At 46.1% G+C, this 14,730-nt stretch overlaps 1 protein-coding gene across 1 annotated transcript in view; it reads right to left on the bottom strand.

The window, feature by feature from the left end:
* Positions 1 to 14,730, bottom strand: part of PLXNA2 (plexin A2) — a 222,847-nt gene that overhangs the window by 171,783 nt on the left and 36,334 nt on the right. The gene's annotated exons all lie outside the window — the stretch shown is intronic.

The following is a 14,730-nucleotide window of genomic DNA, read 5'->3' as shown; positions in this document are numbered from 1 at the left end:
AAAAAAAAAAAAAAAAAAAAAAAAAAAAAAAAATTAGACAAAGGGTCTTAATATTTTAGGGTCATAAACAACTTTGAAATTCTAATGTAAGCAATGGGCCCACTACACAAAAAACTAAATATACAAATGTTTGTAAAACGTTTTTCTGGTAGATCATGGAGCCCCTGAATCCTGGAACATAGATGAAAAACCCTGTGCATCCAACTACTGCAATATCCTCTTCTTACTGATTTTGTAAAGGAGGGTCATAAGGTTTTGGCTGCTGCAGCACAGTGAATGATGAAACCCAGACAGTCCTGGCATTGCTTCGTTTGCTCAAAGACAGCAGAGGCCCAGGGTTTGGAAAGCACAACCCTTTTTGTGCTCACATTTCTATGACAAGGGCATTGGTGTTAACATTACTCCCTCATAGCCCTAGGGCCCCTTGGTGCCAGAGATGATTTGTGCCTCAGTTTCCATACTCATGTAATGCTACTTAGCTCACACATCTAGGCAATGATTAGTGTGGACAAAGGATGGACATCCAGGTTCTAATCTCAGTGTCATTACTGGGTGATAGTGACAAATCACTTGACCACTCTGACCACTTTCTTCACCCACAATATCACAGCCCATGGGGCTGTTAGGATTACAAGATGAGATCAAAACGGGCAATATATATATATTTACGAAAGCTCTTTATACAACTGAAACCAATGAATAAGTTTAAGGAGGTTACTATTATCTTGGCATTTAAGAGACTGACAAGGAGATTCATACCAAGAGAGTTGCTCTCAGACCTTGGAACCAGGGAGGATAATAAAGATCTTTTTCACTTAGAAAATGCAAATTGATGCCCAAAATATAAAAAATTTGTCTGGGCTGGGCACAGTGGCTCACACCTGTAATCCCAGCACTTTAGGAGGCCAAGTCAGGAGGACTGCTTAAGCACAAGAGATGGAGGCTGTAGTGAGCTATGATTGCACAACTGTACTGTAGCTGGAGTGACAGAGTGGGACCTGTCTCTAAAAAAATTTTTTAATGTAAAATAAATAACTAAAAATTTTATTTAAAATTTGTTTTTTAATTTTTAAATAAAAAACACTTGTCCAGGATCAGTCACCCATGAGTTCTGCAGGTGGGAAGTTAAGGGGGTTCGTAGCTTAGGGCACATGGGGCACATAGCTCTGGACAATCCAGCAATGGTTTGTAATCCTGGAGTCATTTACTCCATCTTTTTAGGCCGATCCCTCAGCCAAGGAAAGAGACTGTGAGAACAGCCTCTTGCCACAGTTCCCCTGGTACTTTGTGCTCAGGTTGGGGGCCCCTGTCTGCTACTAGATGCAAATCAATTTCCAAGTTCACAGTGATGGGAAAGCTAGAAGGCTCTTGATAGGGTCTGCCTGCTGTTAATGAGCTGATCTGAGGGAAAAGGCTGAGTGAAAATGAACAATCACTACCTAGAGTCACCGGAGTGCTCCATGCAGCCCGCCCGACGTATGTGTTTTATGCAGTGCTCAGGCTGCCGGTGCCTGAGGCCTGAAGGCAGGTTTATGAGATTAAAGCTCAGTGCCCAATAAATAATTTAGCAGCTCCCTGCAAAAAAAAAAAAAAAAGAAAAAGAAAAAAAAATACACGCAGTATAATAGCTACAATCTCCAGCAGTCTGATGTGTACATACATTTTAAATGCACACCACTTTCATCTACATGTCTCTATCTGATGTGGAGTCCAAAACCAACTAAGGAAAAGAAAAAGAACACCATTACCTCCATCCTATCTACACATCCTGCCACCAAGATGGGGCAGATGAGAAACAAAACCCCGCCATGCACTAACTATTCACGGCTTTGCTGCTGTCCTTCTCCATCTCCCAGCCCTTCCATCTCCTTCTTTCCTTTCGATTGCTGTTTCGTGTGTGTAGGAAGAATCAGAAATCTCCACTGTTCTAGTATTCATTCAGAATTTGTTTTTATTTTCCCAAGGGCATCTTTTCTGGAGCAAAGCTGGCTCAAGGTGCTGTTTCCTGCAGTGTCCTATGTGACTTGCTTGTGGGTACAGCTCAAAAGGTGGTATAAATAAATATCACCACCATGGCCACCAGAGTCCACGCTGAAGTTTTAATCAGCCAGAAGTAGTGGCGATGGATTGGTAAGACTCGAACTTGGCAACAAGGGAGAAGAAGAGCATTGGAGAGTGGAGGAGGAAGAGGTAGGGGTAGGTGTTACAAGAAGAGTGAGTGGGAGAAGGCAGAGAAACTTCCAAGAAGTTGCTCCAAGATCTAGAAGCATCCGTGGGAGATGAGTGGCATGTAGTCATCTAGGTAGCAGCATGAGCTGGCAGTAGAAAATGATGCCAAAGTGAACCTTCTCCTTCTGATTGGAAAGTTGACTGGTTCTGATCACAGTTAAGGGATGCATGGCTTCACTGGGGGAGACAGGCATGAGGGAGAGCAGTAAGATTTCCCTCGAGCTTTTGTGGAGATCTGGGAGGGTGGCAACCTCTTCGGCCCCAGTCTCTTGACTCTCCTTCTGTGAGTAGGGGAGACCCACAGACCCACCAGGCACTGTGCTTGTACAAGACTCCACCAAGCTTATCCCACCCCCTACTTTTTGCACCTCCGTGGCCTTGGCTGCATTTACTGTCAGTGGCTGTGGTTTATCTCCTGTTGTTTATGGCCTGGGACAGGCTGTCTACAAATAGCTCCCCAAAGAGTGGGGAGATTCAGGCATCTGCCATTCTGTGAAGCTTTATCCAGAAATGAAAAGGACAGTCATAAAATGTTTTTCTGGGGGGGTTAGGGGTGGGCAACATGCATCATAAAAAGTGTAATGGACTAATGCTAATACATAGACTGGCTGCAGCCCAGGGGTGTCTGCTGAGCTCAGACATAAATACTGGGGAGGCACCAAGGAGACAGTTTTTTTATTTCTTTGATTTGATGGTGGGGGGAGGTTGGGCATATTTTTTCCTTCACTTCTCTGTCTATGACCATTCCTCTGGGGATACCACCAATCTGTCTGAGACTGAAATTACCAAACATTTTACAGCTTCAAGTGGGGCAGCCATTAGACTATTGGAAAGACTGAAGGTACAAGGGAGGTGGTGGGTACATTATATGGCCTCATGGGGGAGTCTAATTTTGGGGTTTGGTTGTACTATACAAGATCTTGCTAGCAACAAGATAACTGAAGGGAGCGAGTATAGTTATGTTGGGCATGTGACTGAATGCATCTATGAGTAACCATGAACTTGCCCAACAGCAGGCACATTTCCAATATTGAAGGAACTGATTAATGTTTTCTATTTAGTAGGAACCAAAACAACACCAACACCAACAATCACCCAACAGGAATCCCATCCCTGCCCAACTTCAGTTATGAAAAGTAAAATACCTGTTTGGTAATTAATAAAAAATTCAGGTACTTGAGGACTCAACCGAACACACTGTTTCCTAGGGTTTTATGTTAAAAAAAAAATTGTTCTCTGCTAATATTGACCATTAGCCAATTGCTTTCTAGCCACACACTTGACTTTAAGCATGCACTTACACAGAGTGGGTAAATGTACAGTGTATTTGTGGGGCAGAGGACAGAAGTGAATGCAAATCCTGTGTTCAGGTAGCCTTGGTTTTGGGTGGTGCTGAGATGCTCTTTCTCCTTTCTCCCTATCATGGAGGTGCTGAACACCTGTGAGTTTGTGGTAGGGTCCTGAGAATTGAACAGGAGAATGGACTCAGTCCACCTAAGACCCTGGGTTGACTGAGAAGAAAGAGTAACAGCGGAAACCATGGCAGTGGGGGCAAGAAGCTCCTGTTCACCCTTGCAGTGCGTGGGGAGAGAAAGACTGGAGGCATTTGGAATTCAGATTCCATTGTGCCATTTGCTTTGGAGAAATTAATTTTATGTGTGTTGTCCCTGAGAATGGGTGGAAAATAAAGTGGTACTCAGAAAATGGGTGGCAAGGGCCGGGGTAGATGTTGGAAAAGAAAACTATCTCTTTTCTCCTCCGTATCTGGGTATATGTGAGGAGAAAGAAAAAAGGGAGGGCAGGGAATCTTATTAGGTGTACTAGACTTGTGCTAAGAGATTTAGAAGCTTATTGAACCTTATTATAATCTTTCTGAAGTAGGTAGTATTATCCCCGTTTTAAAGACAAGAACTCTCAACTCTGAATTGCCAAGAGGTTAAATAACTTGGCCAAGGTCATGTACTTAGTAAACAGTAGAGTTAGGACTTGAACTCAAACCATTGTCTTCTCTCAATGATATAAAACTATGAAAGAAAAAAATCAATAAATGATGGTTTAGAAGAAAAATTATTTTCAGTCTGAAGATCAAAAGAGCAGGGACTAATGCATCCCTTGTGCCATCTGGTACAAATTATTATTCTAAGTGATAAAGGGAGGTCACCACATGTGCCATTGTTGGAAAAGGGTTAGATAACCCTTGGGCATGATGACACGTGATTACTCAGGCTGAGGGTGAATGGGGCATTGACAGTCACTGAAGCTGAACTGGGGGCTAATTGCAGGAAAAGACTGGGTTTCCCAGTGACTAAATATGCTGCAAATTTACCTGGAAAAGAATCTCAACATGAAAGAGAGCTAATCCTTGTGTGTGAAGTTAACGGGTTCTCTGTGGCCCAGGGAGCTCTCTGGATGGGGACCCTTGAAATCAGTTGTCAGTAGGGGTCTTGCCTAATCATCCACCTAGAAACGAGGCCCAACTGGGCCCATCAATAGGAGTTTGGCTCAGCCTCTTTCAAACAAGCTTAGGGTATGAGGAAAATTCCTCTTCCCTTAGTTGGCTAGTGTCTCAGCCTAAACTGACTCCCATTAGATTAGACATAAAGGAGAACTTCCTGGCTATGAGCTGTCTGAAGCTTGGCCATGAGTGACCAATATTGGCTCTGGCGTATCCTTTCCTAAAGACTTTAAAGAGCAGCAGAGACACCTAATTGCTGCCCACAGCACTGGGTAGGAGAAAACCCTCCCTCTAGCCTCACCTTTGCTTGCTGGTATTTCAGTAAAAGACCCAATACAAATATAGAATGTATAATTTTCACATCATTCTTGGCAAATTCCAGGTGTGTCCCATTAGCAGAGTTCCAAGGATGCCATTTTCTATCAAGAAAAAGACACGCTGCATCGGAGTGCTTAGCTCAGGGCCCTATTAATAGCAATCCTAATTATATGGCTGCAAATTTAATTCATAGCAATGATTAGTGTCAGAATCAAAGGCATCAGGCATCAATATTGATGGAATTGCATAAGCCCCATAAACAGAGAACAAGCATTTGGGCCCATCCCCCCAGCAGTGGTCTGCTGTTAACTATTGCATTAATGTCTCTTCCAATTTTGCCAGATCAAAATGACTCCATTTCTCAGTGTTCTCCTTCTCCCCACTGAAACCTTTGCCTGGCCAGCTCTGAATGGGTATGACTGGCACACAAAAGATCCCAGACAATGTCTTTGAAGAAGAGCCCGGGGGCTCCGAGGGATGCATGGGTGATGGGCCCTGGCCCCACGCTTTACCCAGCAGCTTTTGGCCTTGTCAGCAACACTCCTTTGTCTCTCCTTCAGAAAGCTCATGGCAAACAGTGATGCCTGGAGAAAGGGGAGTCAGCTGGGGACTGTGTGTGGCACAAAAGGCTGCCACCCTGTGCATTGTGACCCAAGCTGAGGGGGTGGGGAGGTGGAGGAGGAGGCCTGAGGAGAGGGACACAAGCAAGACAGCGTGTGCCGAGGTGACAGCTGCCATGTCCCGAGTTTCCAGGGCACCTTCACTCAAAAGAGTGCAAAGAGGTGGCCCTTCCCCCTCCTCTCATGCATCTTCTTGCAGCTCTCCATCAGGCAAGTGGTAGGCTATGAGTGGACGAATGGAAGCATAGAGAAGTTCAATTGAATGCTAAAAAGCTAGTGGTTAAAAGTACAGGTCTGGAGTCAGAGAGCTCTGGATTCAAATCCCAGCTCTCCAATTAGTAGCAGTGTGACTCTGCCAAGTTACTTATTTTGTTGAGCCTCAGCTTGTTATATATAAATGGAAATAAGACCAATGATTTTTGCAATTTCCAGGGTTGATGAGGTTTAACTGAAACAAAACAAAACACTTAGCCCAGGCTTAGCATACAGTAAGTGCTTAATTTATAGTGGATCCCTTATGCCTATCCCCATCCAAAAATGTGGCATTCCTAGAGAGAGGACTAACATGTAAGACTTGAGGGTCCCGATTCAGTGTTCTTCTGATTTGTCAAAACTTCTTAGCTCTGAGGCAAGAAGTTAAATAAGTCTCCCTGCTGGGCAGGTTCTGGTAAGATTCCCAAGACATGTGGAGTGAGGGCTCAGGGATGCTGGTCACGCTAGATCAAGGTTGTATGGTCAGGCCTGGTACACGAAGCTCAGCTGGACTCTTGTTCCAGGGAAAAAATCCCTAGATCAATTTTAAGCTCTGCATAGAAAATGCCTGCATGCCAGAGAGGCCGAGGTCAGTCTGATGTTCTGCGCAGAATGTTCTTCAGGCCGGGCGCAGTGGCTCATGCCTGTAATCCCAGCACTTTGGGAGGCCAAGGTGGGCAGATCATGAGGTCAGGAGATCAAGACCATCCTGGTCAACATGGTGAAACCCGTTTCTACTAAAAATACAAAAATTAACTGGGCGTGGTAGCGCGTGCCTGTAATCTCAGCTCCTTGGGAGGCTGAGTCAGGAGAATCGCTTGAATGAGGCAGTCAGAGGTTGTAGTGAGCCAAGATCATGCCACACTCCAGCCTGGCGACAGAGCAAGACTCTGTCTCAAAAAAAGAAAAAGAAAAAGCCGGGCGCGGTGGCTCAAGCCTGTAATCCCAGCACGCTTGGAGGAGGCGCGGATCACAGGTCAGCGAGACTCGAGACCATCTGCGCAAACACAGTGAAACCCCCGTCGTCTTACTAAAAATACAAAAAACTAGTCCGGGACGAGCGGCGCCGGTAAGTCCCAGGCTATTGGAGCTGGGCAGGACGAAGGCGGAACCCCGGGAGGCGGAGGCTGCCAGTGAGCTGAGGGAGTCTGGCACTGCACTCCAGCCTGGGCGACAGAGCAAGACTGCCGCCTCAAAAAAAAAAAAAAAAAAAAAGAAAAAGAAAAGAAAAGAAAAGAAAATGTCCTTTAAAATGATATAGAGAAGGGCCCAAAAATTGGAATTCAAAAACCTGGGTTCTGCTCTTGCCTCTGTGGGTAAGAACCTGGGTGAGTTTCCGCAGATCACTCCACCTTTCTAGGCCTCAGCTTTCTCATTCACAAAATAGAACAATACACATCTTACTTGTCCAAAGTCAGTGACCAGATCAGTTTTCTGAGGTCCCCTCCGGCTACGAAGTCTATGATATACATTCAAGGGAAGACTCTTGATCTTGCTTGATCTTGATCTAGTGTCAATCTTATCCCCTGGGGGCCTTAACCCCAATTCCCCAGCCTCTTCCCCTGAATTGTCAAGCGTGGGAATTCCAGATTTGTTATTAAAGCCTGTTGATGCCATTTCTCCTTCCAGATTAGCTGGCGACACTCAACCTTTGCCATAGAAACCAGAACACAGGGTACGACAGGGATGGCTGATTGGGACATTCAATGGCACCAGCTCCTGAACCTCTTTCCTGCCTTGGAGCTAGAAACTCTCCTGGAGGGTGAGGCCAGGAGAAGGGTATAACCACAGGAAGAGACTCAGAAGGCCAGAGCTCCAGATTCATTTTCACCACGTTCATCTCCATATATTTCCTGCTTCCCTGGACAGAGGGGCACATGTTAGCAAGAAGGAAAGAGATGTTAAAGTAGCCATAAGCTCTTAGTTTGATCATCTTGGGCTACACAAGTGACTTAGGTATATGCTGGGCCCATCTCCACCCTGAAGTATTTGTCATTCTGGTTCCAACTTCCACATCTTCCCTTGATTTACAAGTCAACCCCAAGTTAGTCCATAATCTCTGAATTTCAGAATCACCATCTGCAATAGAGTAATGAAATATCCCAATCCTTCTTTTCTTTTTATTTTGAGATGGGTCTCACTCTGTGACCTAAGTCACTCTGTGACTGTGGTTTGCAGTGGCATGATCTCGGCTCCCTACAACCTCCACCTCCCAGGTTCAAGCGATTCTCCTGCCTCCTGCTTCAGCTTCCCAAGTAGCTGGGATTACAGGCGCCCACCACCAGGCCCGGCTAATTTGTTTTTGTATTTTTAGTATAGATGGGGTTTCACCATGCTGGCCCGGCTGGTCTCGAACTCCTGACCTCAGGCAATCTGCCCGCCTTGGCCTCCCAAAGTGCTGGGATTACAGGCGTGAGCCACAGCGCCTGGCCTCCAATCCTTCTTGATCATCTGAAAATTAGATGGGATTAATGAACTAATAGAATCAAAGAGAATTTGGGACTGTGGCAGAAAAAACAAGGTAATAGTAGAGGAGTGGTAGTAGTAATACTAGCAGGAGGAGTCACTCTAGCAGTAACAGAGATGGTAGCAGCAATGACTGCCATTTATTAAGCATCTACTACGTCAAGATCTGTGTTAGATGTTATGTATCCTCCATGTCCGATAGGCATAGCAATCTTGCCAGGCAGGCATGGGTGATCCAGATGAGTAAACTGAGGTCCCCTCAGATCACATAGTTCATCCAAGGCAGAGCTGTGCAGCACAGGATATTGTGGTTGGTGTGGAGGCATGCAAAGTGGGAGAATGGGCCTGTTTTAGTTAATTCTGCGAAACTGCAACTGGGCAACTGACACTTCCTTCAGCCCCACCCTGGGGAGGGGGTCAGTACATATTGTCTGGTGATATGAGACTGTGAAACCTCTCACTGGTGACTAATGCAACTGGATGCCAAAGTCCAGCAGGATTAGATTAGTTCGGCTCAGCTGGTCCCGTCTTCTAAGTATTTTTTCCCATGACTCAGGGCTAAGAGCAGGGGACAGGATTCTCTTCCTCCATCTGACCTTGCAAACATGTCACTGAAAAGGAGCCTGATCTGACAGCTTCACTACCCCAAGGAGCCAGGGAAGAAGTGGGGTTTTGGGGAAGCCTCAAAGATGGCAGTAATAATAGAAAGCACTTCCATGCCAAGCGCTACATTAAGCACTTTTTACACATGATTTTATTTAATCCTTACAACAAATATGCAAAGTGTTTATTACTACCCCACTCCACAGGAAAAAAAAAATAGAGGTTCACAAGTTAAGTCACAATTGTAGCAATATTTAAGTGCACATATGCCCATGTGCCCAAGCTCTGCACTCTATCCCTTCCATGAATTATTTCTTTGTAATCTATTTTTTCCTTAGCACTTATCACCCACTAAACATACTATATATTGTGCTTACTTATGTTGTTTGTCTGACTTCCCACATTAAGATATAATTTCCATCAGGGCAAGCTTTTTTTTTTTTTCTTTTTGAGATGGAGTCTCTCTCTGTCCCCCAGCCTGGAGTGCAGTGGTGCAATCTGGGCTCACTTCAACCTCTGCCTCCTAAGTTCAAGCAATTCCCCCACCTCAGCCTCCTGAGTAGCTGAGATTACAGGCACACACCACCATGCCCAGATAATTTTTGTATTTTTAGTAGAGATGGAGTTTCACCATGTTGGCCAGGCTGGTCTCGAACTCCTGACCTCAGGTGATCAGATTGCCTTGGCCTCCCAAAGGGCTGGGATTACAGCTGTGAGCCACCATACCTCAGCAGGGCAGGCATTTTTGACAGTTTTGTTTTCTACTGCTTTATACCAAGCTCCTGGCACACAGTACATATTCAATAAATATCAGTTCAATAATGAATTATGTCATTTAATCCTTACTGTAATCTTATGATGCAGGTACCAGAATTGTCCTCATTTTACATTGAGGAAATTAAAGCTCAGAGGTTATACAGCTAGTAGGATGGAGTCAGGACTGGATCTCTCCTAAGACCCTATACTCTTTGTTACGCAAATTAGTCCCTACTTGAAGGTAGGAGAGTGGGCTAGGTGGTCTTTGTAAGTCTCTTCCAACTCAGAGATCTATGTCCATGTTCCAAATCCACAGACAGGCAAGGATTAATGGCGTAAAAGGGTCTGTATTTTCCTAAAGACAGGACCTCTGTAAACACCAGCACCTTGGCCTCTTGAAAATTTTGCATAGCCTATTTAGGTCACCTGGATTCTGCAAGCTTGAATCATGACGCCCATCCCCCCTGTCCCCAAAACACAGTTTTCTGTGTTTCACCTGCTCTGCAATAAAGCCCTGAGCTGCAGGAGCTCACTGTTAAGACTGCAAAACAGCCAGCTGAATACACAGCCTGATGCCTCATACAAGAATTGTCCAAGATTGAAGTATATTAGAAACGACACAAAAAAGTACAAAAAATAAATGAGTCTTTAGTTTCTCCCCTTTCAGAATGACTCTGGGAGATCAGGACCTCCTTCCCTGGGGTCTGCTGGGGCTCTGGATAGAGCCGACATCCCCTGTCTACACCTGCCATGGTCAAGCAAGGAGATGTGCTGGCCGGAGTGTGTGTGTCGAGGGGGTGGGAGTGGGGCATTCTGTAAATATGCCCCTTTCTTGTGCCAACCAAATGCAGCCTTTCCCAGCTTTCAGAAGACCAGTTCTGGGGACCCAAGAGGCCTATAAAACAACAAAACAAACAGCAAGCTTGGCGGCGGGAGCCCGGGCAGGGAGCCAAACTCATTACTAGGGATGTGGTGGTGAGCTCCCTGAACCACCACCCCACCCCTTCCATGCAGGCTCTGAGGAAGGGGAGAGGGTCTCCACTCCCCACCACCCCAGTGTCCAGCATTGCTGAGACACCTGGGAGAGTTAGGGTATCGGACGGGCGGTCTCAGGTCCCAGGAGAGCCACTAAGTCTCTTAGATGTGGACCTGTAGCTCCGGCTGTTTACTCAATCAAGGGTTCATACAGAGAGACAAGTGAATCATTTCCACTCAGAGGAATGAGTGGCTATTGTTTGGTGGGGCTGGCACAGAGAGAAAGGCATGTTTCTCAGTTTTTCATCCAACTTGGCCTTCCGTCCGCCAAGGCAACTCCACCCCACGAGAGGAGCCAAGTAACAGGTTAGTGTGTTTGGAGAGAAAGTCTAAAGGCCAATGTCAATATTGGCATTGGAGGGTGGGGGTGAGCATATAACCTTGGGTAAGACATTTAGTATCACTACAACTCAGTTTCCTACATCTGTAAAATGGGGTAAAAATGTAGGGGCGAACAGTACCCTCAGTTGAAGTATTTGAGGAAGATGAAAAGAACCATGGAAATGTATCTTATAAACAGTCAGTGTTATCAAATAACCGAGTACTAACCCCAGGGCTGAGGAGAGTTAATAGTTTGGTGCTCCTGATGGATTCTTTCCAACGCCTAAGCTGCTACTGCAAGAAGCTCACAGTTTTCCTGGCTTTGCTTAGTAAATCGTTTGTGTGATTACAAAGAGAAGAATAGAATTGGGACGTCAGGGCTTCCTGTGGGCCAGGGATTGGAGACCTTGGGTTGGTATGTCCCTTAGGGAGAGGCAGAAAGAATTTTCCTTTAAGAATTTCACAGGCATTTCATCGGCCACCATTAGCTAATGGGAAAGAAGGTAGTGCCAGAATAGGCTGGGGCCCTCCCCAGAGCTTGGAAAGTCTCTGGGGATTTACAAAAACATCCCAGGAGTCATATAAACAGAGACTGGTGGAGGAAGCAGTGGTTCCCTGGGCATTCTTGCCTGCTTCCCTGCTATACACAAGCCTGCATCTGATCCAGGTGAAGTAGATGGCTGTCTGTACTATTCTGGGGCCCTCCAGGCAACGGTGTAAACGCTGTCCCCTTCTTCTAGCCAACATTTCTGAGATTACCACCCCACCCTCTTCCAGATGTTGTTAACCAGAAAACAAACTCCTTTCCTGTTACCCACCAGAAGTTGTCCTGTTTCCTTTACTTCTCATGCCACTGCCATGCCAACCCTCCTCCTCCCGGCACCGACCTACCCAACACATCATACCTTCCTTCCTTTGCAACCAACCACATCAACAGGAGTCACTGTTGGTGTCTGATTCTATTTCAATTAGTACCAATAGATGTCTAGCATAGAATAGACACCCAATACATTTGAGATCACTTTCATGAGCACCTAATGTGTATCTGGCAGTGGGGATGGGGTGATGAATGTGAAAAGGAAGGTCCCTGCCCTCAAGGATCTGTGAATCTCAAGGGAGGTAGACACCTTAGCAGCTGCTCCCTTGCCAGATGCTGTGGGGTCTAGGAGGGTGCCATGCACAGTGGTTGAAGGGATAGGGTAAAGGACATGTCACAATGCTTGAGCAGCAAAAGAGGTTTCTGATGGGGATGGAGAAGAGAGCCAGCAGCATCTGCTGTTGTTTAAGGTCCCTGGGACTGAGAGGCTAGAGAGCCCCAGCAAAACACTACCCTCCAGCTTCTGTGAGGAGCCCTGCAGGGATGTGAAACCTGGGCTGAGGTGGCAGTTTAGCAGCTGCAAATGGAAGGAAGAAACCAAAGGAACTTCACCCTGAACCCAAGATAGTCCTTCCTTCCATTGTCCTGGCATCTTTCACTTGCTCAGCTTGACATCCTCCCTCTTTTGCCCCATGACATGAGCTTGATTTGCCACCTGTCTCTGCCCTGAAACCTGGAAAATCATGTAAAATGAGTTTCCAGTTCCTGTTGCCACTCTTCCTCCATCCGCTTTGGTGTTCGCACTCAGTCTGTATCATCTGGACTCTCACTGCCTATTCTTAACCAGGAGGGATGCTGTCATGAGGAACTGGACCTGGGCCCCAGGATAACCTGCTTTTCCCTCCCCTACATCTGGCCCCAGGCCTGCCTGTCCTCATCATCCTGGCCAGGCTTTGCCGTGTCTGTGCCGAGCCCCTCCCACCTGACCCTGAGGGGCTTTCTGCTACTCTGAGGGCAGGCTCAAAACCAGCCTCATTCCAAAGTCCACACCCAGGGGTCCTTGGTCTTCCTTTTTCTGCTCCTCTTCTCTGCCTCAGCCCATACTCCTTCATCGCACGCTTTGCTGACAGAGCCAGAGAAATAGTGGCAGCATCATTGAAAAGACCATGAGATCTGATGCAGGAATCCCCTTGGCAGCACCCCTGGTTGGTGACCATCCAGTCTTTGCTTGCTTATTTCCACTGACTAGGACCTCATTCCCTCCTGAGTCAGCTCTTTCCATCCTGGGACAGTCTGGCTGTAAAAAATGTTTTCCTTATATGAAGGGGAAAGCTGCTGTGCTGTAACGCCTACCCAGTGGCCCTATTCTGCCCTCTGGGGTCACACTGAATAAGCCTAATTCATCTTCCATAGCTTAATGAATAAGCCGGCAGATTGTAAAACCAGATAATCACGGTTCTAGTCCTAGCTCTGCTATTTTATTTACTGTGTGGCTTTATTATTATTTTTTAACCTTTCTTGGCCTCCATTTCCTCATCTTTAAAATGGAGGTGAGAGCACCTACCTCATAGAGTAAAAGAGTAAATGAGTTAACAGATATAAAGCTCTTCAATAGCATGTGACATATAATAAGTGCTCAGTAAATTATGTTATCTAAAGACAGCTGTTCTATGTCCTGCTTTATTCACTCTTTTCCCCTTCACATAGCATGATTCCCACATCCGTTCAGCTCTTGTTTATCTGGCACTTGAGTTTGCTTAACACCCTCTTGTGATGTTATCTTCAAGGTAAGGTGGAGTCACTATGTCTCGTGACACAGAAGCTGTTCTTCTATTATCATGATGAAGACTAACTTTGTTAAAGCAATGTATCACACAGTTGGCTCATGTCAACCTCACGGTTCGCTAAAATCCCAAGATCCTTTTCGCTTGATCTCCTTAGGGCTTAAAGTCTCACAGGGGGTCTCCCTCCCCTCTTATCTGTCCAAGTCTTCCAAGCTCCTCTGCATGTTGGACCTTCATTGCATGTGCTTTGTACCTTCTCAGTGTGGCACCCAAGGTCTAGAATGCCCTTCTGTCCCCCAACTCATCACTTCATCTGTCTCATCTAGTCTATAAGCAGACCCTGGTAATCTTCCTTTTCAGTAAAGCCTTGCAGACTGATCACACTACAGTTGCTGTTTTGTTTGAATTATTCCACCCTTATGGTGAATCTTTGCATGTCTTCTTATCACCTGCAATGCACTGACCCTTAGCTTATGCAAGCATTGCACATATAGTTTTTTTGGGGGGAGAGGGGGGACACAGTCTTGCCCTGTCACCCAGGCTAGAGTACAGTGGCACGGTCTAGGCTCACAGCAACCTCCACCTCCCAGGTTCAAGCAATTCTCCTGCCTCAGCCTCCTGAGTAGCTGGGATTACAGGTGCGTGCCACCACGCCCGGCTAATTTTCAAAGTTTTAGTAGAGACAGGATTTCACCACATTGGTCAGGCTGGTCTCAAACTCCTGGGTTTTTTTGTTGTTGTTGTTTTGTTTTTGAGATGGAGTCTCACTCTGTTGCCCAGGCTGGAGTGCAGTAGCATGATCTTGGCTCACTGTAACCTCCATCTCCTGGGTTCAGGTGATTCTCCCGTCTCAGCCTCCCAAGGGGGTGGGACTACAGGCAGATGCCACCATGCCCAGCTAATTTTTGTATTTTTAATAGAGACGAGGTTTCACCATGTTGGTCAGGCTGGTCTCAAGCTCCTGACCTTAGCTGATCCACCTGCCTTGACCTCCCAAAGTGCTGGGATTATAGGTGTGAGCCACTGCGTCCATCCTCACATACAGGTTTTGGGGACTTAACCTTATTCTGTCTG

This window comes from Rhinopithecus bieti, unplaced genomic scaffold (genome assembly GCF_001698545.2).
Source record: "Rhinopithecus bieti isolate Rb0 unplaced genomic scaffold, ASM169854v2 scaffold_15813, whole genome shotgun sequence".
NCBI classification, from domain to species: Eukaryota; Metazoa; Chordata; class Mammalia; order Primates; family Cercopithecidae; genus Rhinopithecus; species Rhinopithecus bieti.
The sequence above is the reverse complement of the archived record's forward strand: the minus strand, read 5'-3'. Positions and strand labels throughout refer to the sequence as shown.